We start from the raw sequence: 27,889 nt of genomic DNA on the forward strand, positions 1-27,889 counted from the left end.
GAAGTTCACATAAACATATATGCTGTGAGAGCTAGAGTTTCATAAGTTACACAACATAAGGCGAGACAGTGTGCTTATACAAGTCATCTTTATGAGCTGAGGGGTTATGTAGGCTTTGTTCCAGCACTGAAGGAGTTAACTGTGCCGCAAACGGTTGAATGCCCCTCCCACCCGGGCTTATTTACATATGAGGCATTTGGCGGGAAATCCTCCTCCCTGCAGCTCTCTCTTTGTGCCAAAGCCCCTCCCTCATGGCGGGATCTGATGGCGGGAAAGCGAGCGCGCTAAACTGCAGCAGACCGGCTCTGGCCACGCCCATATCCCTGTCTCCCGCGGCAACCGGTGGCCAAAGTCCCCGCTGTACCCAGGCAACCGGAGAAAACATTCAGCCTTGATCTAGAAACACACAGGCACTAACATACACGGCTTGAGGAAGGAGATAGTGTTGAACAAACACACCCATATAAAGACTCGAACAGTAGAGCGCGATGCCACACATATCGGGAACACACACACACACACACACACACACACACACCAACTGCCTTTTACTGCATATTGACCCATATATTGACAAAACTAAACAGACGGTGAGGGAAAAACTGTTCAGGTAAACAAAGACACAGAACAAACTGTGATATCTTCAATCTCAAGGCTGTGAAAAACGGCTTTTCCCTCAACTATTTCTGCAATTCACCGTGTATCTGCACAGCTGAGAGCTTTTTGGCGGGATTTTGCCGGCGCGCGCATAGTCTTTCATAAACAAGTCATTCCAGTTATGCAGTGCCGTTTGAGCTGTGCAACTTATTAAACATGTGGATGTGTCGTAATTTAAGGAAGTGCTTCTATAAAATGGTACTTTCAGAAATATGATCTACTCAAGCTCTGAGTTTTTAATTACAATAGCATGAAACAGTGTTGATTGGTGGAGATTCTCTGCAGAATAACTGATGTTAAACATGATTGTTTAATAAATAGGTTAATAATGCGGGCTGATGGGTTTCAACAATTTAATATATCATTGGTTAAAACCCTGTAGTCAGTCTGTGTTTAAAGGTTTATATAAAATCAATTGAAAAAGAAAGGAATTTTAACTTCCATTCAAAATTACATAGTTAAAAATATTGAGGTATTTTAAATATTTAAATGAGAAAATCATACATATAAAATATTTAAATATAATAGAAAATATTTACAATAACTACATTAGTTAGGCCCATGCTAAATATGTCATGTAGTCTAAGTAATCTAGCCTGTTTTATTATACACACCTAACTTTTAGACAATACATACAAAAATAATTATATATATAATTATTTTTATAAATGTGTAAATGTTTCAATTGTAATTAATATTATATTTTTATATGTATGCATTTACATATATATTTTTTAAATATTTAAAATGAATATTTAAACCTTTAATGATATATATCATTGGTTACTACCTTGTAGCTCACAGTCAGCCTGCGTTTAAAGGTTTATAAATTACCATTAAAATTAAATTCACCTATTGATAAAATATGGGAATTTTTACATCCAGAACCTGACGGTTGAACTCTAAACTTACTTATGTTTGCGCTGTGAAGTCACTTCCCGGTGGATGATGACATGATGTAGTACTTGGCTTTTGTTAACAGGATTTTATAAAAAGACAAACAGGATTCAAAGTGATATTGAGAACACAGGAATTACATTAAAAGAAAGAAAGATGGAAAATCACCCTGGTGTTATTTGTTGAAGGGATTATTCACCCAAAATTTAATTTGTCATTATTTAACGCCCATTCACACCAAGGACGATAAATATGATGAAGATTTGTCTTTAGTGTTGCATACCACTATAATGCTAACAAACAGAAAAAGATTTCATTGTATTAACTTTCTATATGAATCCATGATCCGCACTCGCAAAAACAGTCTTTTTACTCGTGATCAGGCTAATGAACAAAAACTGATAGTGGATCAGAATTGATCCTGCTTCAAAGAAGCATCAGACAGCGTGTGCATATTATAAACAGTAGATTAAGTGTTGGTGTGGAAACTAATACAGTTAGTTATCTTCAAAGCCATCATTCTTGATGTGAACCAGGCTTTATTCTAATGTTATTACAAACCTTTTCAGCAGAACACAAATGACGCTTTGATGAATAAGTGTGGATGGTGACTAAAAACAAAAACTCGACAAACGTATAATAAAAGTCATCCATATAAAATCATGAGATTCTTGATTTGATTCTTGACCATGAGTCTCCTGGTGACATGATATTCAGAACAGACAAAAATTTAAACCGCTGTTGATAAAATCCTCTTTGATAGTCACTCTCATACTTATGCTATATGGAAAATAAAACCTTGGAAATTTCTCTTTGTGTGTTTTACAGAAAAAAGAAAAAAGTTAAACTGGTGTGGACCAGCTTTTTTATTAACTGTATAACACCTGCGGGACATGGAAACATACATTCAAACCAAAGTGCTACAATTAAACCAGTGAGATGAAAAAACATACACTTTTTATTTAGTAGACTATAAAAATACATATACGATTGGGAACTGCAAACAAACTGCATAGTAGGAATGCCTTGGTATGAAGTGAATGTGACTGGGCATAGAGGAGTACTGCCATTCCTTCAGCTCTCTTTCCCACACTTTCTAGCCGCAGGGCCAACAATCACAACCAGACCAACCGCCTGCCTTACTTCATCTAGTCCACATTCAACACACACACACACACTTCAGCTCTGTCCCATTAAATGTTTATACACACTATAAAGCTCCAAAAGGTTTTTTTTGCAGTGATGCCAAAGATCATCCATTTTTGTCTTCTGAAAGAGCCACTCAGTCAACAGGTTTTAAAAGAACCATTTTTTTCTTAGTATGAAGATTTTAAAAATCTATAAAGAACCTTTTGCAGAACGGAACGGTTCCACTGATGTTAAAGGTTCTTCAAGGAACCATAAATTCCAATAAAGAACCTGGTGATGGTATCAACCAAATGCAACACATGGACCACAAAACCAGTCATAAGGCTCAATTTAAAAAAAAAAAAATTATATCTATACATCATCTGAATGCTGAACAAATAAGCTTTCCATTAATGTATGGTGGGACAACATATGGCCGAGATGTGACTATTTGAAAATCTGGAATCTGAGGGTGCAAAAAAAAATCTAAATATTGAGAAAATCGCCTATAAAGTTGTCCAAATGAAGTCCTTAGCAATGCATATTACTAATCAAAAATTAAGTTTTGATATATTTACTGTAGGAAATTGGCAAAATATCTTCATGGAACATGATCTTTACTTAATATCCTAATGATTTTTGGCATAAAAGAAAAATTTATAATTTTGACCCATGCAATGTATTTTTGGCTATTGCTACAAATATACCCGTGCTACTTATGACTGGTTTTGTGGTCCAGTGTAACAAATGTCTTACACTGATAATAAAATGCATGCTTAATTTAAAGGCCTGGATAGGAGGGCAGTGTGTAACCCTAAATATGAAGAATAACAATAGTGATGCACTACATCACAAAAAAGACAAGAGCAGAATGCAAAGGACAGGGCATATTCTAAGTTATGATATCCTAAGTGTTTATGATGCAAAATATTTTTTATACGTGCAGAAAGGCAGAGTAATACTCTGGGGAATTAGGGGAAAACCAGCTCTCTGTGAGTCACAGTGGGCGTATCTTCCAGCTGAGCGCATCTCATCCTGTCTCTGGGAAAGGGTTCAGTGGGCCACTGAGAAAACAGGAAGCTCTGGAAGAGAGGAGCTGCGCTGCTCAAGGAAGGGAAAAAAAAGTGCAGGAAAAAACCCACTGCCCTTGGATTACATAACACAGCAGGAAATCTTCAGAGCTGTAACAGTCTACTCCAAAGTCACATGAAACCCAGCATCTGGATGCACGCGCACGCTCTTACACGACATTAATATGCAAATCGGCTTCCAAAAACTGTTTGGGTTCATACTGTTCCCCACAGAGACATTTTTTTAAGTGTGCAAACACAAGGTAATTAAGCTCACTCAGAAAGGCACTTAGTAAATGCGACTAAACTGCACTCTTTGCCCTCAGTTTCCTCCTAATAGCAGCAGCATACACACAAGGACAGACGACGCACACATAAAGCAGACAGCAGAACCTCAGATGTCTCCCTGCAGGCCTCTCACATCAGATCAGCAGCATGCGTCCTCTCTGACCTAGCTGGAGAATGAAGTATTCAACCTCGCATTGCCAACACGCATCTGCGTCACCCAATCAGAGAGCGGAATGCTCTGACACCTCCAGAAAACACTTGCATTTATTTACACGTGACTTATTAAAACCAGGTTTCTGCACACCTCTGAACTACTAAATGCCATTACACCACCACAATTATCAAAATTGCAACAACAAAGTTTTAAAAGAGCTGCATAAATGTCTCAGGGATGCTTGATTCTGATTGGTCAGTCATAGCACTCTGTCAAACTGCTTTATGTAATGACTGCTAAAATCACTAAATTCTCGATTATCGAATAATTAAGTATATATTTACATTACATTTAGTCATTTAGCTTTTATCCTTTTATATAGTGTAGTACTACACTAAAATGAAGGTAGTCTTTGATTATAAATTATAAGAAAATGCATAAACATCTATGCAATAAAAGTTAAATTTGTTTTATATAACTAAAACCAGAATAAATAAAATAAAATATATATACACTACTGTTAAGGCTCGTTCACACCAAGCACGATAACTATAAAGAAAACGATAAAGATATAGTTTTAAAGGTGGGGTAAGCGACTTCTGGTAGCCAATGTTGACATTTCGACAAATCACCAAAACAAACACGCCCCTACCCCAAAAGGGTCTCGCCCCTATTTTGATAGCTCCGCCCCACACTTACGGCAACAATTAGTTCTGTGAAACAAAGCAAAACCAATATTACTCACCTATCGAGAAGAAACAAAGCAACCCGATCACAGGCCTTCCCTCTCCTTGAGTTCTCTCCAGCACTGGAAAGCTGATCCGATGTTTACACGGGTCCTACTTCTTGCCTTATCGTAACACTGTGTCTACACCTGACGCAAACGGCGCGATAAAACACTATAGAATGCATCATAATCAGTGATGCGTTCTATTTATGACATTAACACAAATTTCAAATGATTTTCAAGGGTCGCTTTGTCGCATCCAGTGTAGAAAGAGTGTAAGCCTCCTTTTGTTTTTCTCTCTTGTTTTTTATCCGCCATCTCTATCTTTCTGTCTTCGCTTGGCTAATGTCCATCATGTGCACTGATGAGTGTTCTCTCCTCTGCATTATGAGTAAACACGCTCCTTACTGCTGATTGGCTACAAGTTTGTTTTGGTATTCGGCCCAGACTCGTTTTCTAAAGCATTTTTGAAAAAATGCATACCCCACCTTTAAAAATTGTTCTCAATATTAAAGAATAGCAGAGTCCACACCACATCTATAATGGTAAAGGCACAGAAATAATATTGTTGGAATCACTTTCAGAATGATTTTGTTCAGCTGATGAATGATACAAACATTGACACCCAATCAGAGTCAGATCCTGCTATCACGAGCTCGAAAATTTGAAGCAGCAGACTAGCATGCGCTTACAGACGATATCATTCGCTGGTGTGGACGCTAATATCGCTCTTTATAGTTATCTTTAAAGATATCATTCCTAGTGTGAATGGGAATTTAAGGTTTGGGGTACAATACAATGATTTCTGAAGGATCATGTGACACTTAAGACCGGAGTAATGATGTTGAAAATTCAGTTTTGGCATCACAGGAATAAATTTGATTTTAATATACATCCAAATAGAAAACTTATTTTAAATCGTAACGCTATTTAAAATACACAGTACAGGCTAAATAATGTTAATGCTTATTCTCATGAAATGATAAATATATTAAAATCATCCTTCTGCCAGTGCAATTTCCTTCCTGCATAATTAACAGCAAAAACACAACAGAAAATGTGAAGCACATTGACGTAAGAGAGTTATGTGAGAATGCAACTTGCTCATGAGGCGAAAATTATGAAAATCTGTGATGGAGGAGTGTTTTTTTTTCTGTTATTGTGAGAAAGAGAGACAGTAAATGTGTGAGTGGGAGCTTGGGAAGAACAGAACTGAAGATGCAGATTCAGTCTTGCAAAGAAAAGAGCTAAGACGTTATTGAAACATCCAAGGCCGAGTTCAGTCTAGCATGGGCCTATTTACACCCACCGCTGCTGAAAAGACTCGCTCTCAAATTCTCTAAAGGCAGGAAGGAAGTGAGGTTTATCCTCCTCAGTAACAGAGGGAGCAAGAGAGCGAGATGTTGGAACAAAAGAGAGGTAAAAAGGACACATTCAAATGCATCTTCAGTGTGAGAGTTGAGAATCTCTAATGCCTAGCCAGCTGGCAGCAAGTATGGATGAGAACATGTGTGTGTGGTGCATCCTGTCAAACAAAACCAGAGTGAGTCAGCAGTGTGTTTAACAGGTGGCTGCTTCCCGTAAGCCTGAGAGGGCTTCTGACAACAAACACAAGTCCAGAGATATCCTGCATTAGACCAGCAGGCTTCCTCAACCACATCAACTGACCAAAGGACATAAACAGTGGCCAGAAAAAGGAACAAGTATGGAAGTTGTGGGAGAGTGGCTGCGCTCGTAAAAAACATTTTAACAGAGTACAGTTACATAAACCAGCTTCTTGATATTCTACTCCTGCCAAGGACTCAAAAAAAGAAATGTGTTCAGACAAAGCTACTTTTCATCATTACTTAGTCACAGCTGAATGTAACCTAGTCCAGGGGTTTTCAAACATTTCATGCCATGGACACCCAAACATGATGATTGCTCTCTGAAAAGGAATCCGTTATTAAAACATGAAGGCAGCTACATATTTTCATGTATAAAGACGCTAAAATTAGTGGAAAATTAAGGAATAAATACATAATAATAGAAAAAAACAAGATGCAAAAATAAAATGCATAATAGAATAATATAAATCTGAATTATTTTCAATAAAATTGAAGAAATATTTTTCTATCTACAGTTATGTTAAATGTATAAACCTGCAGATAACAAAATAAAACAAATGTGATAAATTCCAGTCTTTATGAAGCAGAACAAACAGACTAGAATAGAACAGATGAATGAATGATTAAATAAAAAGACAAACACTGTAAATGTGTGTGTGTGTGTGTGTGTGTGTGTGTGTGTGTGTGTGTGTGTGTGTGTGTATGTGTATATATATATATATATATATATATATATATATATATATATATATATATATATATATATAGTTGGGAGGGCTACTTTTAAGATGTAATCCATTACAGTTACAAATTACTTCATTAAAAAAGTATTCAGTAACGTAATCCAAGTACCACAATATAAAAGTAACGTAATCTGATTACATCACATATTACGCACATTACGTAATCTGGATTACTTCAAATTACATATGTAAATAAAGTTAAAAAAGCAAGTACTTTTATTTAACTATGACTTTAAAAATAAAACTAATAAAATCTATAGTAAAAACTATTTGAAACCATTAATAATCGTGTCTTGTTTCACCATCTAGACATTACAGCCCGTATATATAGCCTATATTTATATAAAAGGCTATGCAGACATCTAGTGGCTATACAGTTTAATATTAAAGTTTTATTGTTATTTTTTTATTTCTTTAACATGGCACAAGTAAAAAATAAACAATTTATACACAGGGTTGGGGAGTAACGGAATATATGTAACGGCATTACATAGGATACAAAAATCTAGTAACTGGAATCCGTTACAGTTACATAAAAAAAAAGTATTCCGATTACAGTTACATTTTGTAAAAAGTGGGAATACTATCAGGATTACATTTGTTGCATTTAAAATTAAATGAGTTTTTTTGACAATTATTCTCCTCAAACGCAGGATGAGACGCTGCTACAGTTAATTACGATGCTTCATGCTGGGAAAAACATTCATGTCTGGAAATTTCAAAGTTATTTTGTCATCAAAAAGGATAAAGGAAATAACAGTTGTTCAGCGTAAACTATGCATGAAGACTCTTGCTTTAACAAAGGCTACTCAACCAAACTTGAACATTTGCAGGTACAATTAGAATGGAAATGTTGTGCTGCCTAATATTTTTGTATAAGCATGGAAATCATCATGTTAGCTATATGCTTGGATCATTTTTAAATGATAAAATTTAATAATATTTTAATAATAATAATAATATTTCTCAATATTACAGTTTTTACTGTGTTTTTAATCAACTAAATACTTAGTGAACAAAAGACTTCACAAACAAAACAATTATAATAAGACAAAAAAAAAAGTTATTTTATGTTTTAACCTGTGGATGGTCACTGCGTAACACTTCTTGTCTTGGTGGGAACTTCTGGGCCAAAATAAGCTCCAATGTAGATAAAGCTATGTCAAAAGTCTAGCTGCATGCAACTTTATAATTTATCTCTCCTCATCCCATCTCATCAGATTATCTCAAACGTTTACAGGGTGTGTTCATTCCTGGGAAGTCAGTTAACTGTTGTTACTTTATGGTTGTAATGAGGTACATGCAAATCTGAGGCCTCCTGACCAGGGAAATGCCTAGGGGAGTTTCACCAGGTTCAATGAAGCACACACTGCGGCCATAGAAACAAGACTGTAACCGTTTATGCTCAGGAAGTGCTGATGGAGGGAAAAACCACCCCAGACAAGAGACAGAGGAGGAGACAGAGAAAAACCACTAGGTGTTCAGAAGGGAACATGCTCCTCCAAAACGATGGCCAAGACTGTTCCCTGCGGCGCTGCTGGTAAAGGCTGTTATTGCGAACTGACGGTCTGTTATCGAACAGACCACGTTAGGCCACACCAGTGTGCCCAAACCACTGTTATTGAGACATTACGAGGCAAGGTCCTTCCCTCACCACAGGAATGAGCTACAAGCTTCATAAATATGAGTCTTTCTGCTTATTTTGCATGACATTCACGCTCAGAGATGTGTGGAATTCAAGTTCAGATACCAATACCCTGAGGCTTTCTGATGAAGATACTATGGGTTGGAACAACAGGATCCATAGAGTGTTTAGGGAATTGTAGAGCGAGAGCATTACAGACGTAAATGTATTGTTAAATGGCAGGACACCTATGGATCGAGGTCAAATGGGGGCACAAAGTAGCAGACAGGCCGGCAGCCAACTCAAACAAGGAAACGGGTCGTCCCAACCACCCTGCCAGCATCTGACCACCACATATGCACAAAGAGGAACTGAACAATGGTTCAAATGCACGCTTAATTGAGTTAAGTTACACAGTCCAGACAATACTGATGGGTTTCCCTCATTTACGTCCAAACTGAACTCCAGACTCATTCGGCTGAAAAGCAACAATGCGATAAACATTCAAACCAGACTAAATAGCCATCAGGAATCCAGCTGAGAAAAATGTGAAGAAATGCCACAAATTACAACCTTGAGAGCATGAATGTGAAAAGATGGCAAACCCGGCCTTCACTAAAGTGTGGCATTAGTCCCATGTGTTTGGGTTAGGGCTAAATCTGAGAGATATCTCCCAGTTCTCCAATGAAGATAACATGATGTCTTCTGCCAGGAAATAATGTATTTTCCAGTTGACAGCACTGTTATGGTGTTAAAAACAAGTGCTGGTGCTGAAGTCATGGATATTTTGAATGTCAACACAGTCCCCTATTACAGGCTCTCAAATGAGTTTATGGTGAAAACGAACCATTACAAAGTGCAATGTTTGTGTCAAATCCTTGCCACAACTGATACCCTTACTCTAACTTCTGGTAAATATTATTCACACTTTCACACTATTCTGGGCAAAAACAAGGACTGATCCACTCTTTAGGATTCATTATGAGGGTTTATAGTTTGTGTTCACTATTAAACATTGCGGTTATATCTAGTCAGTTAACAGGAATTAAGTAGATGAAACAAACTTTTTTCACAATTGCTCACATGTCTGTCTGTAGTAGTTGCGTGTTAAGTTACTATCAGCATCTGTGCCTGACTGGCTGTGACGTGTATATTAGCTGCATTTGTCAGGCTAGCTCCAGATGGTCTGGTGTTTTGTCTAAGGGGATTAGGATTATTTTGTAGACTCGCAAAATGAGTTTAAGAGTGATCATACTGCCTCTGACTACGCAGATCTAATCCAAACTACTCAGACAAAGAGGGAGATTTATAGAAGACTAGACCACAATTCAGGCAAAACTACAAAACTGCTCTGCTCCCTACATAGACAGCAGCCTTCAAAAGCCCAAAGTATACTTGGTTTTTACTAGGGGTATAAAGGTACACACATTATATATACCAAAATCTTTCGGTACAGTCTTTCGGTTCGCTATGCATGTGCACCGAATAAATACAACATTGTTTTAAAATACTGCATGAGTGGAACTTTATTGGAAACTGGATTTATATATTGTTAGTTTTGATAAGAAACTAAAGTCCCATCTTTCAAATTCTGTAATTTTTTTCAGGAAACTGAAAATAAAAGCCGTTTTGCCGCTCTTTGATGTGGTGCGACAGATGACTGTAACCTCAGTTCATAATCTATAACCTCAGTTCAAACGGCAGCGCAGAGCTTGATCATACCTTCCTCTTTACTTCTAGTAAAGTGAAAATCTCATGTCGCGTGTAATCACTGTTTCTCGAATGTGGAAAGACATCAAAACAAAATGTCATGTAGCATTTCATTTAACTCAGGCAATAAAAATTAAGTCTAGAGAAGAGCATTTCACAAAATATTCGACTATATACTCTATTATTATTATTATACTATATTATATTTTACTTTACCTGTTAGTGATGTGCTATTTAAAGCATGTTTAAATAAATCTGTTATGAAACAAGTTATGACAGCCACTGTGTAAATTAATATATTTTAACAACAAATAGCAACTTTATAACTTGGAAGTTAACTTAAAGAGCACCTATTATGCAAAATCCACTTTTACATGGTTTGGACATAAATGTGTGTTGGCAGTGTGTGAACACAACCATCCTACAATGATAAAAATCCACTTACTCCTCATTTTTTAATCCCCTTTAAACCAAGTCAGTCTCACTTGGCCTGCCGTTTTGGCGGGCCGGGCCACCGGGGTTGATTGACAGCCCTGCATTGCTATAGTTTCCAGCCTCAGCGATTGTACACTGTCTTCCATGCTCTCCGAGCTCGAGCAGCTGTACGGTCAACAATGTCTCAAAAGCAATCTCGGTGCTCTGTGTTTGGATGTAAGACTGAACATAAAAAGAGTATTCATTTTCTCATAACATCTGAGCTGCTGAGGACCCTGTGGATTACTTTCATTTTTCATGGTAACGTGCCTCAAAAACTACCTAAATACGAGTATCACTCCAGACTCCTTTGTGAATGTATCTCGTTATAGTGCTCAGCATTTTAACCATATTTCTGTGCATACATTAAGTATTTTTAAATGATCAGCATCGCGCTTGTGAGAGTAGTTCGCGCCGTTCCTAGCATGAGATTCATTCGGTAGAGTGGCTTGGTCAATTGATCCGCGCCATTGACAGGTCAGCGTGGCACGAGCTCTCTAACATTGCGCTGTTTCGTCCCACTTTCAGTGCATTTGGCTTCCCATATGTACAGCTAAACACATTTTACACAAAATCATTTTCCCATCGCCTCCCATATATATATATACACATGCACAGGTTCTTAACAGGTGTGCATGTATTTCAGCTGATATGTGATGCATTAAAAAAAAAAAGTGAGGCATGCAAGTCAGAACCAACCTAGGCAAGTGGCAGTGGAAGCGATAGCCCAGGGAGACGGCGGGGAGACACAAGTCCCACCTCACAGCCACCCACCCGTATTGCAACTCCACCACACCAGATACAGACCTGGATGTCATAGCCTAATGGGGACCGGAGGCCAAAAAAAAAGTGTTTTCTTATCAATGTTGTCCTGATAGTAGTAGTTTAGGTGGGGATGTGTTGTTGTGGTTGGTCTCAGACAAAGAAGGTCAACAGATTTATGACTGCTGGAGGGTAATGAGAGCTGACCAGAAGGGGTGTAATTCTACTGTATTATGAGATGAACTGGATAGATTTTCCATTGAGATATAATCAATTAGTAGGTTTTTCCAGGATGCAATATGTATAGATTTTCTTTATTTCCAGTTCATGAGGATAGTTTTCTTGGCGATAGCTAGCGCTACCAGGACTAACTGACTGTTTGTATTGTCTAAATTGATTATAGATATATCGCCTAGAAAACAAACTGATGGAGAATTTGGGATGTGACATCCCATAGTGACGGATAATGATTCAGTGACTTTCCCAAAAATGTATAACTGGGGTACAATACCAAAGGGTGTAAGCATAAGTATCTACAAATCTAATCATAAAATGATTTGATTTGTAGATATTCCAAAAAACTATTACTCCCAATGCCGTTTTCCCGGACCAAATATGAAAATGAGGCCGGATTATTTCTATGAAAGATGTGTTGGAGTTGTGTTATGCCCTTTTCTGCCCATGTGTGTAAATTAAGCGTTTTTTTTATTAACTGGAGCAACAAATGGAGGTGTAATTAGATGGTACAAGAGGAGTGTTTGTGATTTGGTGAAATTTCCACCAGGCTGTCAGTGCTGCTGCTATAGTTGGTGCTTTAAAACAGGAGTGTTTTCTGATTGTCTGACTATAGAATGGTAAATCTGAAATTAGAATATCTTAACACATTGTTTGCTCAATATCTAGCCATATGTTTTCTGATGAGTTTGGGTGAATCCGTTTGTATATCTGTTGAAGCTGATTAGCCAGAGAGTAGTGGTAGAAATGTGTTGCTTCCAATCCTCCTTGTGTTTTTGGTTTCTGTAAAGTAGCTAGTTTAATTCTTGGGGTCTTATTTTTCCAGTAAAATTTGATAATAATTGATTCAAAGATTTAAACCAGGTGAGGGTGGGTTGTGTTGGGATCATTGAGAATAAATAGTTTAATTTAGGGAGTATAGTCATTTTGATTACTGATATTCTGCCCACAATGGATAATGGTAAATTCATCCAGCTTTGAAGATCATCATTTATTGTTTTGAGTAATGGGGTGAAATTTAAGTGAAGTTGCTTCTACCGGCTGTTTAGTGCTGTAGATATGCAATGCAGAGAGAAGTATACGTGATGCCCTCTTCTGGAGACAAGGTGGGAATATGCAGCTAATTTGCATTTAAACACATACACTCCAAATCAGCTCTTTTTTTTTTTAGACACACCCCAAAAATGATCTGAAAACATTTTTCAGCTGTTATAATAAATGATCTGTTGGGTATTTTGGGCTGAAACTTCAGAGACACATTATGGGAAAACCCAAGACCAATATTACATCTTGTAAAAAGGGGTATAATATTTGCCCTTTAAAATCTGTATTACGTGCAATTTACATGTCTGCATACAGTTTTTTAAGTTGAATGTTGATTATTATATTTAAAAATCAATTGTAATTGAATTTAAATTTGGGCTCTGTTGTTAATTGTAACCTCCCTGTAGTTTAGAGCATAAGCTAAGGTAGATTTTTTATCTAAATTGAATTTAATTGAATTTGTTTTTTTAGGAAGAGGAATTTGTTCAGTAAACCACTGTTTTATTTTTTAAAAAACAAGATTTGGTTTTCAAAAAGACTTTTTTTCCAAAAGGTACATCTTGAAAAGGGGGGTCGTCTTCTAATCAGGGTCATCTTGTATTCGGGTCAATACGGTATATTGAAACCAGACGTCATGCTTGTGTACCGTTACACCACTAGTTTTTACACACATGCTAGGATATGCAAACAGTGGTTGTGATGAAAACGTCATCAGTAGCATAATACACTCACAGCCTGGTTTTTCTAAAGGCCAAGTTATACTACATTTTCCACATTGCACTTGGAACAGATATTGACCAAATCATACCAGAAAACAGCACTTGTTCACAGACTAATTTCAAAAGAATTTTGGATTGAAATCAAACCATTCAGATGTTATACCATGGTATTCTTGCATAAATAAAGAAATAAATCCAATAAAAGCTATACACACCTGTCATTAATAACTACTGAGTTATAGTAGAGATATTTAGACAAACATTCTCGACAATGCCCAAGCCTCTGAATACAAACAGACACTGTTCAATGTCAGGCCACAGTACAGCAGGTTAAAAGGCATGTTATCAGCGTTCTGGTTTATGCAATGCAATATATACACCTTAACTGACACTAATTCTCCACAGTGAGGGGAGCCGGCAAGCTTGAAGTGCAGTATGCCGCATGGCTATTACTAACTCCATCACAAAGCTGACCTCTGGTAAGGACTGGGTGTACAGACTGTTCCACTGCACTCCAGAACAACATGATTCATTCTCTATGCTATCATTACTGCAAGAGAGAAAATGAGAGACACAGACAGATAGCGGAGGGAGAACAAGAAAAGCTGAGGGAGCAGAGAGAATATGAAGACGTGACCTCCCCATTTAAGCTGATATTCAAGTAATGGAGGAGAACGGTAAGAGGAGAGGGGGAATATCAGAGAAAGTGAAGGAGAGAGGGAGATAAGACAATGAAAGGAAACCGAATCATGCATGTCGGTTGGGTTTCGGAGGTTACCGGGCCTTGATAAGGGGCCAGTGGAGGGAATGGACTGTGTCTAACCATGACCCTCATTCGCTGCACACAGATACACATCCTGATAAGTTCTTCAACAACGCACAAATACATAGGCTGAATCCCAATTCTCAGACTTGCACAAAGTACAAACACATACTATCATTCAAAATTTCGAGGTCAGTAAGGTTTGTTTTCTTTTAAATAAATTTGTATTATTATTCAGCAAGGATGCATTAAATAGACCAAAAGCAACAGTATATACATTTATAACGTTACAATTTATTTTTTATTTTAAATAAATGCTTCTGAACTTTAAATTCATCAAAGAATCCTGGGTAAAAATGGTTTTTTTATTTTAAACATTGAAAATACAGAGTGTTTCTCATAAATCAGCATATTAGAATGATTTCTGAAAGATCATGTGACACTGAAGACTGGAGTAATGATGCTGAAAATTCAGCTGTGTCATCACATTAAATAATTACATTTTAAAACATATATTTAAAAAAGTTTTTAAATTGTAGTTACATTTTACTGTATTTTTGATCAAATAAATGCAGCCCTGGTGAGAATAAGAGACTTCTTTCAAAAACATTAAAGATTTTGATCAATAAGATTTTTTTTAAAGGGGTTGGGTAAACCAAACTAATGTGGTAAATTATGTACTCAAATATATGAAGTACTGAAACATACAACGTCATGCACATTGTGCACCAATATATAGCACCAGAAAACCAATAATTTTGCATATTGTAAGGGGTTGTGAAAAAATTCAATTGTAGCACATGCAATGTGTTATCATCTGAGTCAAAGTAACCCTAATCTAACAGATATGGCTTGGCTGATATGGGCTTTTCATTGGGCTATATAGATACAGATATACAGAAATCAAAGTAGCATCAGAATGTAAATATTCCTACAATGTAATAACAAATGAGATACACAACCAAAATTAAATATTTTACATAATATTTACAAATAGGCATATAGATGCATTAATCTAAAAAGGGCCAGAGTAAGTAAGTAATATGAATAAGCGATTTGGGATTGAACCTCATGACTAAGCACACTTTCACAGTTCCTTTATAATCATGACATGCTATGGGCTCTAAACATGGCTGAACATAACAGGATAATCAAGCAAACAAACTTGACCCAATTCTCCAGTTCTCAGCGTGGCTTAACTTGTGCTATTTAAGTATTACATCAGCTCGTTTTCTTTTATTCAAGGAATGAATCAGCAGTTGGAAGGGAGGGAAGGGGGAAGAAACAGAATCAATCTAACAGCAGTACTAAACTGCCTAATCATCCCAGTGTGAGGTAAACAAATGTTCTTGCATAACAAACAAACTGCATATTAAATAAAAGCGAGCTGAGCATTCAACAAAGGGTGAAAGCATTGTAGGGAAGCTGTACTCACAATTGTATCTTTAAAACAGTTCACTCAAAATCTACTGTTTCATGTTGTTTTAAACCCATATGATAAATTCTGACTTTGGTAGTCACTTTACAGGCAATTACATGATAGTTTTGGACACAAAGCAATTGTAGCACAAATATTGAATCAACTACATTTATGCTTCTTTTTTGGAGTTTTTGCATCCTTGATTGCAGATCAGTTCTAATTTGTCACTGCATGGAAATGAGCGACCAGAACACTCTTCAAAATTTCTCCTGTTGCATTGGGCAGAAGAAAATCAAATGGGTTTGGAACAACAAAAGGATGAGTCAATAAAGCAAAATGTTCTTAAAAGCAGTGGTCAAACTACTAAAACAGTGTTAAGCCCTACCATTTCTTGAAATAAACATAGGTCTTCAAAAACACAGTCAGACAACATGCTAGGTCAACAAATGCCAGCTGACTGCTGTTTGCCTTTGTTCTTTTTCCATTCACTTTCATCCTTGAGAACTCCCCGATCTAAATGAGTCGTTATCCGTCAAGAGGAAGCTCAGCTGACCCACTAAGACTTTCCCGCCAAGCCTTGGACTCTCGCGGAGCTAAAATAAAACTCACAATCACACAAGAATGAGAGGCGGTCCGTCACCCCCTTATACCGGAATCACCAGCACCCGCACAGTTCAAATCAGTGACCCACATCAGTGCAAATGTGGGACAGCCACTTTCAGGCACTATGTACACACTCTCCCTTCCAGCTATTGTATGTGTGAAGTATATTTAGCCTGGACAGGGAGGCAAATGAGTGTTATGCTGTGAACTTGCTGAATTTCCACACTGGAGCACATACATCGATGCAGAGCAGGGATCAAAAGAGAGGGAGAAAGAAAAATTAGGTAGCTTGTGGCTCTCAGCCAAGGATTACGAAGTTGTGAGCCGGTATTGGTGGCTCATCACCCAAGCAACCCTGATGACTTTATGCTAAAAGTTTTTCCCGACTCATTTGATTAGATAATAAACACAGATCTGTTCAGATAAGTCATTATAAAAAATTATAAAAAAAACTCTTTAATTACATTTACATAATGTATGCAGTGATAGACAGATCATTCTGTAAAAGTCAAGAAATAAAAACACCCCAACCAAAAACCAAATGCAGTTGAGTCTTAAAATGTGATGGTTTAAGTCAAATTGATTCAGGCTTATGCTGTTACAAAAGAAGATATTTTGAGGAATGTTCAGGCTGCTCTTTTCCATGCAAGCTCCAATGGGACAAAAACCCTGTAAAATAGCCAATAAGATTTATGGGTCAAGTCTTCTAATGCCATATTATATGACTTAGTCATTTTATGGAAATGAGCAACGTGGACATTCTTCACATTGTCTTATTTTGTGTTCCACGAAAGAATGAATGGTTTTGGAATGGCATGAGAAAGAATACGTTTTTGGTTGGACGTCATCACAGAAAAAGGCACTGGGAATCCTGAGGAAAGAATGTCCACATCTGCTTGAAGTCATAGTTATATTCTGACCCAAACTGATCAGACGCTTACATAAATTTAAGACTTCCAAATAAAGTCTGGCATCCGATTTAATAATAAAAAAAATAACCTTCCGTTCTTGATCAGCAGAGAAAAATGTGATGCAGTAATCCAACATCAGCAGTGATGTATTTTGAGTTCAGTCAGAGTAGCCAAAGAGGTTAGCACAGCTCACCGCAGTGTGGTTTAAAAGAGAAGTAGATGCGGTTAGATGTGGTTAAAAAGTGCACCGCTCAGACAAAATCAGCAGTGGGGAAGACATCTGTCCAGTGCAAGAATACAAATCCAGATATTAGCCATACCCCCTTGGTCTGTGGCAGATGGGAAAAACCATAAAATCCGGGTGTCCAAATATCACAGACCCTGAAGTGCATTCTGCTACTCCACAGGGAGAGTTCAGGTATCGCTGCAGCCCACTGCAAACCAATCAATCTGAAAGTACCTTCATATATTGATCTAAAAAATACATTATGGGCACTTCATTTCTTTGTTCCATCTGTGAGCTCGACCTCAACAGAGCTATAGTACAGGTACCTGCCTGTGACTGACATTTTGATGTTCGGTAGGGTTTGGGTCCTGATCTGAGGCTTGCTCGGCTTTTCTCCTCTTGCGGACTTGATAAAGATGGTTTTTGGACTTCTGGTGTGCTGGAGAACAGGATAGTTCAAATATTAAAGTCTGTCGTCTTAAGACATTTGAAAATGCATTGGTTTGACTAGAGCAAAAACTCACCCGTCCATTCCAAGTCGCCAATGATCACCTTATCACACAGGTCGCACATGTGGTGACTCCTCTTGTTGCGCGGCTCCACCCCCTCTGCTCTGATTGGCTGTGCATATGGCTGCTCTCCCTGAAATGGTTTTAAGAGAAGAGGCGCTATGAGAGGGGTTGGGGATAAGTAACTGATATGAAAAAAAATCATAAGAAATTAAGATGGCTAAATACTATAAATAGATAAAACACGGTTGTGTGTAAATGACTTGTTACTAGTGGTCCACCGATATCGGCAGACAAGTTTTACTGTTTGGCTGATGTGTTAGATACGGGACTTTTATTTTGATGGCCCTGAGAACTGTAGCACCTGAGCATGCAATGCTCACATTCTCCCTCCTGATTGTGTCACCTTTTAACAGTTCTGTCAAATACAGATATAAGTCTAATTATTGGATAGAACTGTTAAACAAAGGAATTAAAAGATATACAAAAAATTATGACGTATGCTTTTATATCATTACTAATATAAAAAGGCATATAATACTTTCTCATTTAGGAGTCCGCAAGCGGCAAATACCTAAATATAATTTAAACAAATCTTTGAATGTCTAATAAACATTTAATTTCCCAAAACTTGCAAATCCAGCTGTGAGGTTGTGTGAAGTGTGCATGATCGTGTGACAGTTGCTCGTGGACAGGATTTAGTTGTCATCCAAAATGTTTATTTGACTTTTTTAAATTCATTTTCAAATTTCTTAAATATTAATTAAAATAAAAATGTTATATACATAAAAATGTTATAAACATATATAAAAATGTTAAAGTGGCCACCCTACTCTATAAGAAATCGGTATCGGTTGTCAAAAAAAAAAAAAAAAAAAAAAAAAAAACCAATATCGGTCAACCACTACTTGTTCCTTTTAAAATGTCACTTAAAACAGCACTTTTGTTGGTCACCTGTCTTAAAAAAAACAAAGAAAAAATACCCCTAAAGGTCACTGCACACGAGTCCGAAATTTTCGCACGTTAAAAAATAAATACGACCTCGCGTTGTGTCAATCACGTTTACACACTGCCTTTGAAACTTTCGTCCGTCATAAAAAAAAATATATTTTTTAGGTTTAGGATTAGGTTTTCTGTGTTTTCGCATCCGTAGCATGCATTTGGATAAGAAAGGATGAAGAATTCCATAAAAACGCACGCAAAAATTTCGGACTCTATGCAATGACCTTAATTCCATAAAAAACGCTACCAAAAATCACTAACAGGAAACTAGCAACACAAACTATTATGCAGAACCACCATGGTTGGGTTCACAAGACAACTAATGATCAGTGGGGTGTAAAGGAGACATTATTTGCCGACAAAACAAGAAAGAAAACAAGTCAAACCTTTTGGAGGCAGTCCAGAATCTCTAAAGCAGGAGTAAGTACAGTTTGCTCCCAATTGGTCAAGTCTGTCACATCCAGACCGTAAACTGGTGGCACATTGCCAGCAGGTCCTGAAGATTCAGAAGACAAATTGACAAAAGATGAAACTGATGAAATAGCATCTTGATTAAACTTGCAGAAAAATCATGGTGCAATCTAATGGCGTGAACACCATATACCCAGCTGATGTTCTTGACTAAATCTAATTGAGAAAAGTTCATGTTAAATCTTAGGCTAATGAATAAATTACTTTCCTTAACTTCCAGCTTGAGTGCACTGGGGAAAACAATGACCATGATTTGCTGGTTATGGGGGGGAAAGCTAACACACAAGGACGTAAAGTCAAAAAAACTATCATAGGATCTTTAAACTTGTTAATCTTCCAATTAAAAATGTTGAAGGCAAAAGGGAAGAAAGGTACAGAATAGGTCTGGTGGTATGGTGTGGTGCAGTGAATCAGTATGGAGAAGCGGGGAGGGCCTGCAGCAGCCTGAACCTGCTGAATCACTGCCGCTCGATAATCTCAAACAGCATTCTGACAGTGTCAGCAGAGACGACCTCACTCTACCTCGCTCAATGCTATTGATCCACGCATAATACAGCAGACGTGCACAGATAATGAGAGGCCCATACGTTAAACATGCAGAAGAAAGAAAAAACGGTCTTACACACATAAAACAGAAAAGATTCAGTTTATAAGGGTGTTCTGGGTCCATGTCTCTATGCTATTCGGGTCCCTAGATGATATTTGGGATCTAGACAAAAGATTTTGATCCCACTGTAACAGTCAATCTCTTCTCATAATTTGATGCGTCATTCATGTCATAGCAATTTAGGTCCCGAAGTTCAACATTTAGGGTTGTTGTTGGCTGTACAATCACTCAACCCAATGCTTGGCTCAGTAAGCTACACAATGTGCTCAGAACTTGTTACAAAAACACTGAACAGGCATTCTGAAATGTTGCGAAAACCTAAAATACTTTCATCACATGGCTTTGAGATGCAGTCATACATTGTAAGTAGTAAAAATCTAAATTGCCGTCTGAAACACAGAAACAAATTTGTGTCATAATTTAAAAATCCGTCTAGGGAAAAACTCATCTTTTTCTTCAAATGAGAGGTCATGACCTGCTGTCAAGCTTTACTCAAATCCTCCAACTTCTCTAATTAGACACAATGGCCAGCAGTGTTGGGGAAGCTATTCTGAAACTGTAGCTTGACCAGCTACAAGCTATTCGTAAATTAAAGTAGTTAAGCTACATTCAAGCTACACTTCTGAAAAAGTAGCTAGCTACACTTCATTACAAAACTGTGGGGGGACAGATGGAAATTTCATAAAGTGCAATAAAGCAGGAAAATTTATCAGTTTAAACGGGCTATTATTCACCTCCTGTATGTGCTTTAAGTCTTCGACGAAGACCGCATTTTAATCTTTGTTTTGCATAAATCACAGTTCATGTGAAATATATGTATAAAAAGCTAGTGAAATCCTCTCTTCTCTGATATTCGCTGTCTGGTGCTGCACTAAACTATTCCATATCATACCATAAGTGTGAACATATTTAAGCAAACATTAGAGACTGTTGATCTGTTTGGACAGATAGTTAAATGTAATATGACATCATCTTGGGGGAAGTTGTGGCCTAATGGTTAGAGAGTCGGACTCGTAATCGAAAGGTTGCGGGTTCGAGTCCCCGGCCGGCAGGGATTGTAGGTGGGGGGAGTGAATGTCCAGCGCTCTCTCCACCCTCAATACCACGACTGAGGTGCCCTTGAGCAAGGCACCGAACCCCCAATTGCTCCCCGGGCGCTGCAGCATGGCTGCCCACTGCTCCGGGTGTGTGTTCACGGTGTGTGTGTGTGTGTGTGTGTGTGTGCATTTGTTCACTACTCACTGCTGTGTGTGTGCACTTGGATGGGTTAAACGCAGAGCACCAATTTCGAGTATGGGTCACCATACTTGACAATACGTCACGACTTTACTTTACTTTTTATCTACATGCAGTACTGTGATGGCACCATGTTTAAAATGATAACAGGTAGTAACAAAGAACTGATTATCACATTCATGGAAAGTGGTTTTACATGGTCTGCCATGGCACAGGTCCTAAAACATGGTATTTCATGGTAAAACTGGCACTGCCATGGTGCGGTGCTTGAGTTTTAAAAATGAATAAAAGGCAAGAACAAAAAAAGCAATTGTCAAAATATTACTGCATCAGGTAAAAAAAACAAAAGTGGAGAAAACCACTTAACTAATGCAATTTGATTTGATCCAAGAAAGCTAACTTTGGTCATTGAAGTGTCACTATGACCAGTTGCAGTGGCTTGGCTCAGGGAGGCTTAATTATGTCCTCATGAAGACATGAACACTTAAAATGTTCCTGCTGTGATAGCCAGTTTCAAAGCAGCATCTCTGTCTGCTGTGATATTTTTAGAGCTGCTATTTTCAAACGCAGTCTATTTGAACTGTCAAACTACTTGAAATGACATCCTGTAGTTACAAATGTTTGTTTTTCTTTGAGGAAATGTTAGTAAAGCTGACAAACACAGGCCGAATATGGAAGAACTCTCAAGAAGTGTAGCCCTATTTATTAATTCTCATTACTGAATTGCACAATGGTGCTATAAAAATGGAGTGCATCCAAGAAGAGTGACAACTAAACATTGCTTCATATTTGAATTTTATTTATTTATTTATTTTTTTTATAAAGAAGAAATCTGACCTCTTACAATGTGCAGAATGCATTTTGACAAACTACTGGCTTAGGGGCACAAAGTCAGCAAAGTAAAACTTAGCCCTTCTCTAACAAACATGATTTCTTATTACAAAACTGCTGTACAGTTACACTATAATTTCTCCTGTTGAAACCCTCTTAGAAGATTACAAGGAGTTCAGCTCAAAAGAACAATAACAGAAGTAAAGGAGAATTTAGAATAGCCACCAGATCACAAAGATACTGCCGATAATATCATCCAGCCTTCACACCCGTTTGCCTGAGGTGAATGTTGCACAAGTCCAGCACCGTCACAAAGAGAAACATGCTTAAACACTTCTTAAAAACGCAAGAAGTCTCTAAGGTAAATAACCACTATGCAAAAATTTGCATAAATATTTGCATAAAATGCAAAGTACACAAATGCTGAAGATCGTTTGTAACCATATCACAGAAAATCTAATTCTTTGTCAAACAGTTCCTCAACATCTGACAAAAAGGAACAAACAAACAAACCGTTTCTAATTTGACCCTTGACTAACCACTGGACTGACTCCAAATGCAGTTAACTTCCTTATCACCCTGTTTTTGTTTACAATTAGAGCAGATGACACCAATAAATCTTACATAATCCTGAAACACAACAATTACAGCATCCATAATATTAAACAAGACACAATAAAATAATTGTAATAGAGAATTATAAACTTAAATGACAACCAAATAATAAAATGTGGGCATAGCATATCATGAAATGTATTAAAATGATGATTTAAAAATACCTCAAACACCCGCTGTATCAAAATATAAATAGGCCTATATATTTATATTAGGGCTGTCAGCGTTAACACGTTAACGCATGCGATTAATCAAAAAAATTTTTACGTGTTAATATTTTAACGCAAATTAATCGTTTGATAAGGTTTGACCCCAACTTCTTGCAGTCATCGCAGCGCAGAAGGTTATCTATCATTGTGTGATAACGGTACAGAGAAACAGTGTTGCCAGGGTCGCGGTTTTCCCGCACAATTGGGCTATTTTGAAAATGCAGTCGTGGGAAACATTACAGAGCTGTGGGTTGCGGTTTTTTTAAATAGTGTATATAGACAAACAAAAATGAAAATATATCCTTTTTCTAATGTGTATTATACTTGGAATGTATACCTGGCAACTTAAGAACGGAGAGGCGGTTGTAACATCACAAACAACATGAGTTTCAGCCAGAGCATACATGTTAAGGCTTTTACACAGCAGAAATGAACATGACGACAGCCACTATATAGATTATATAAGATGATAAACACAATTATGATAGGATATGGTTTGTATGTGATTTTCTTAAGATTTTCATAATAATGAATGCGTACATCTGAAATGCTAATTTGTACATAGGGCTGGGCGATAATTCGATACCGATAATTATCACGATATAATTTTCCTCGATAAAACGATATGAAGAGTTCGATAAATGCTCAATATAATGTTTATGAGCCAAAAGCGGAACGAAACCACACGACTCCTGCCACACGGAGCGTTTATCCGCTCGGATCAAAGCGGCGCGAGCTCACTAGAGCAGATGCGTTTACTCGGTCACACGAACACTAAACAGCACTGTGAGATCCAGTGTGAAGCGCTTGAATTCAGTGATGAACACAAACGACTCTGTGATTTAAACTAGTTGATAGCCAAACAGGAGAAACACTGTGCAGTCAGAAGGCTTTTCAATCTACACATCGCCATCATTTACCATGGATTTACTGTAGCAACTGTAACACTCACTGCACCATGGTATTGTGGCAGAGATATTCACATTGAATTTTATTACAGGAGTAATGGCATTTAATTATAGTATGTATTTGTGATTAAGCTATAGCATGTGTGCATTTATACATAATGTTTTTAGACTACTGTTTTTCATACAAACAGGCTACCTAAAAACCATATAGTTATTTTTACCATGGTATTGAGGTGCTATATGTGTGGTTTTAATTGTGTTTATCATGATTTAAATGTATGCTACTATGGGAGATCATAAGCTTAATTAAAAAAAAAAAAAAAGAATAAATTTAACCATATATAACAATTGGTACAATTTTTACAGATGTTACAGATTTTAAAAATGAAAAGAAAAATAATAATTTCCTCTGCATCCTAACTCAAGCTACTATCAAATGTGCACTTCTAAGAGACAAAAAAAAGTTATATTATTATTATTAGGCAACCCAAACCTGTTTCTTGATTTGAGAAAATATCACTCATTAGAACATGCAGAAACTAAGAAATTCATTTTTCTATTTAGATATTTATTTTGTTAAGAAAAATTTGCAAATGGAGCAAAGTTCTGACTTTAAACTTGAAAGAAATAAATTTGACATTTATCGTGATAATTATCGACATTGACTGATATGAAAAAAAAATCGTGATCATTTTTTGGCCATATCACCCAGCCCTATTTGTACAGCAAAAAAAGGATATAAATAGCATATTTTATCAACAGTAGACAACCAAATTCCACATGTGATCGCAAAAGGAAGTTATTACAAACACTCGATAGTGGTTTAAAGCAAGTTTTGAGTAAAAGTGCACAATTAATCTCATAAATTGTCTTATGTAGCGTAATGCTAATTTTAGCTCTAATGCAGAACAGGCTCAATTCTTCTTCATAATGCATTTTGTCATAATACTTCACGTAAGGTCGCAAGAAAATAAAAGTCAAAATGGCATAGTGGATTAAACCCACCAAATATTAATTCTGAACAAAATCTAAATCTAAAATCCATTACTTTCCCCCAGCAAAAAACTAAAAATATGCATAAAGATGTGTCATGCTCCAAATGAGATACAAACAGCTTTATAGAACTAAATCCTTTTAATTTGCCTGTACATGTTTTGCATTAGGGGTCGACCGATTATCGACCTGGCCGATTATTTGCACCGATATTAAGCATTTTTATGATAATCGGCATCGGTAATTTTCAAAACCGATGTGCCGATAAAATTATTTAATTTTGAAACGCGCTATTTGGCTCTGATGCAGCCTGTCGGAACTCACCACTCTGTGGCCTAGAGCAGTCTCCGCCCACCGCGCATCTGATTTGTTGAGATTCAGGAGTCCGACCAATCAACGTGGAAGACTAAAGGCACTCTCACACCACACCGAAAGTGCTTGCTAACTGGTGCTGCTTCATCACGCATCAGTTCTCTCTCAAAGGCAGCAGCAGACGTTGCACAAGTTGCAATAAATTACAATCCACTACACTGAAGTTGTAAAAACAACAATATTATCTTTATGGTTTCCGAGATGGGGGAAACGCAGGGGGAATCGCGGAATCCAGTCATATGGAATTTACTGTATAACGCGGAGTCACGGAATTAGTCAAAGTTTGGATGAATTAATCAAAAGTAGGTCAGTACACTTAAATCGACTCACAATATGGACTATCTGTAAACATTAAGCTGCAAAAAGACTATTTAAATATGAATTCTGCATGTTCGGCGTGTCTCTGTATATGTGAAAGGCACAGGCGCGCGGTTTTGACACACACACACACACACACACACTGAAGTGCGCGACGCTCGCGGTGTTTTCCGCATCTGCCATGTCACTAAATGAGGACATAAATACATGAACATCATCCCCAGAACTGCTCTGAGAGTTACTTCATGAGCATTTGACTGTTTCGTTTGAGTAAAACGATCGTCATATCATAAATAGCCTACAGAAACTTAAGAGGTCCTCATGGCAACCCGTCAAAATAAAAGTTTGGTTTATTTACTAATGCTACTACAATTAATACAACTTTTGTTTAAAAGAACAATCACACAATAAGCTATTTCTTACATGTTTTAATTTTAATAGTAAACACATTTGTTTGCCAAAAAATAGAGTTCAACTCTCATTTGATTAAAAGATAAATTAAATTAATGTTTTATGCCTTCATTTGCACTGCTCTGTAAATGAAAACTAATGGAAATTACTGTCACATAGGCCAAGACTAAGATACTGTCACATAGGCCAAGATTAAGTTACTGTCACATAGGCCAAGATTAGGATGATGGAAATTGGGACATTTCAATAGGCTATTGAACCAAGTGAGCCTAGGACAGGCTATTAGTGTTATAGTTTCATTAAAATAGTTGCGGTCTTCTTCGCAACTTCTACAATGGAGCTATGAAGACAATTAAATTATTTACACTTATTATATACATTGCGCTTTTTAAATTAATCAACTGATGTGCATTAGATGATGAATTGAATAGTCACCTCTTGTAGGTTATGATTTAGTCAACCGAGAATAATTAATGAAGAATTATGAGAGGTTATGCTATTACACATACATTTCTAACATGTAAATTATTGAAGCCAAATACTTACATTTCCCCAAGCTGTTTAGCTGTAGTATTTAGTATTCATAGGCTTAATCATGAAGCATACAGTGGCCCCACTTTTAACTCTCTCTATATATATTACCCTTATTGTAGATGAATGCATGGGGGAAGACAAGAGTAAGAAGTGCAACCAACACTAGGGAAGGCCGTTTTTGTCAGAGCCCTTGTTATTCTTAATTTTGACATTCATTTTCATTTTTGCACCAGACATATATATCGGTTCAATATATCGGTTATCGGTCTACTTGGTCTGTAATAATCGGTATCGGCATCGGCCCTGAAAAACACATATCGGTCGACCCCTATTTTGCATTAGCATCAAACACACAGGTGTTCCTTCACACAAGCGACCCAGCGTCCCACTTAGCTGACGTAAAGCATCTCTTTAGCACAAACTAAACCTTGTTGCTTCTTGCTTGCAGTCGCTCCTAATCAAAGAAAGTTCTGCAGTCTTTATGTCTGCTATTGTACATGCCAGAAAAGAGCGGCAGCAGGTGGGCCTGCACAGAGACACCTGGCCTACCTGAGCCATGTGGGGAGTGGAGGACTTTCTTTTTTTGTACCTTTATGTACCTCTTTAAACCCCTCTCTCAGGGATATAGAAATTAGAGGGAACAGGGCAACAATGGCCATCTGGGGGTAAACAGATGCTGAACGGAGGTCTCTCCCTCCCGCCCAAAATGAAAATCTCAGTGAAATCTAAGTCAAGTAATCTTGCCGGACTTGAATGGTGGAAAAGACGAGAGAACAAGGGTCTCACGGCAGACAGACGCACGGCTGCCGTCTTCCCCGCTCACCAACTGGCAGATCCTCTAGAGTCTCCTAAGACATGGGCATCAGAAAACACACCAAGCAGTCGCACCTGCTGCTGTTTGTGTGATAAGAGAGCCTAGGGCAGGAAAGAACGATGCAGTAGATATGGATTTCAGAACAGGACACCTGTTGAACAGCTGTAGGACTTTGTCAGTAAATTTTGGACATTCCGAACAGGAAATGAGGGCTAAGAGATTGAGCTACCGACAGCTGTAACCATTAGACTTCCAGCTGTAGGTTGCCGCCACCAGGTCAACACCTCAACAGCTGTGT

At 37.4% G+C, this 27,889-nt stretch overlaps 1 pseudogene across 1 annotated transcript in view; it reads right to left on the bottom strand.

The window, feature by feature from the left end:
* Positions 1–14,952: 14,952 nt before the first annotated feature.
* LOC306885778 (tRNA dimethylallyltransferase-like) overlaps positions 14,953–27,889 on the bottom strand; it is a 55,423-nt pseudogene continuing 42,486 nt past the window's right edge. Inside the window, exons 10-13 of the transcript XR_013785934.1 lie at positions 19,659–19,768; positions 18,286–18,403; positions 18,088–18,200; positions 14,953–17,985 (exon numbers count right to left, since the gene is read on the bottom strand). The product of XR_013785934.1 is annotated as a tRNA dimethylallyltransferase-like (transcript). The remainder of the gene's footprint in view (positions 17,986–18,087; positions 18,201–18,285; positions 18,404–19,658; positions 19,769–27,889) is intronic.

The sequence above is a fragment of the Barbus barbus genome (assembly GCF_936440315.1).
Source record: "Barbus barbus genome assembly, chromosome: 19".
NCBI lineage: Eukaryota > Metazoa > Chordata > Actinopteri > Cypriniformes > Cyprinidae > Barbus > Barbus barbus.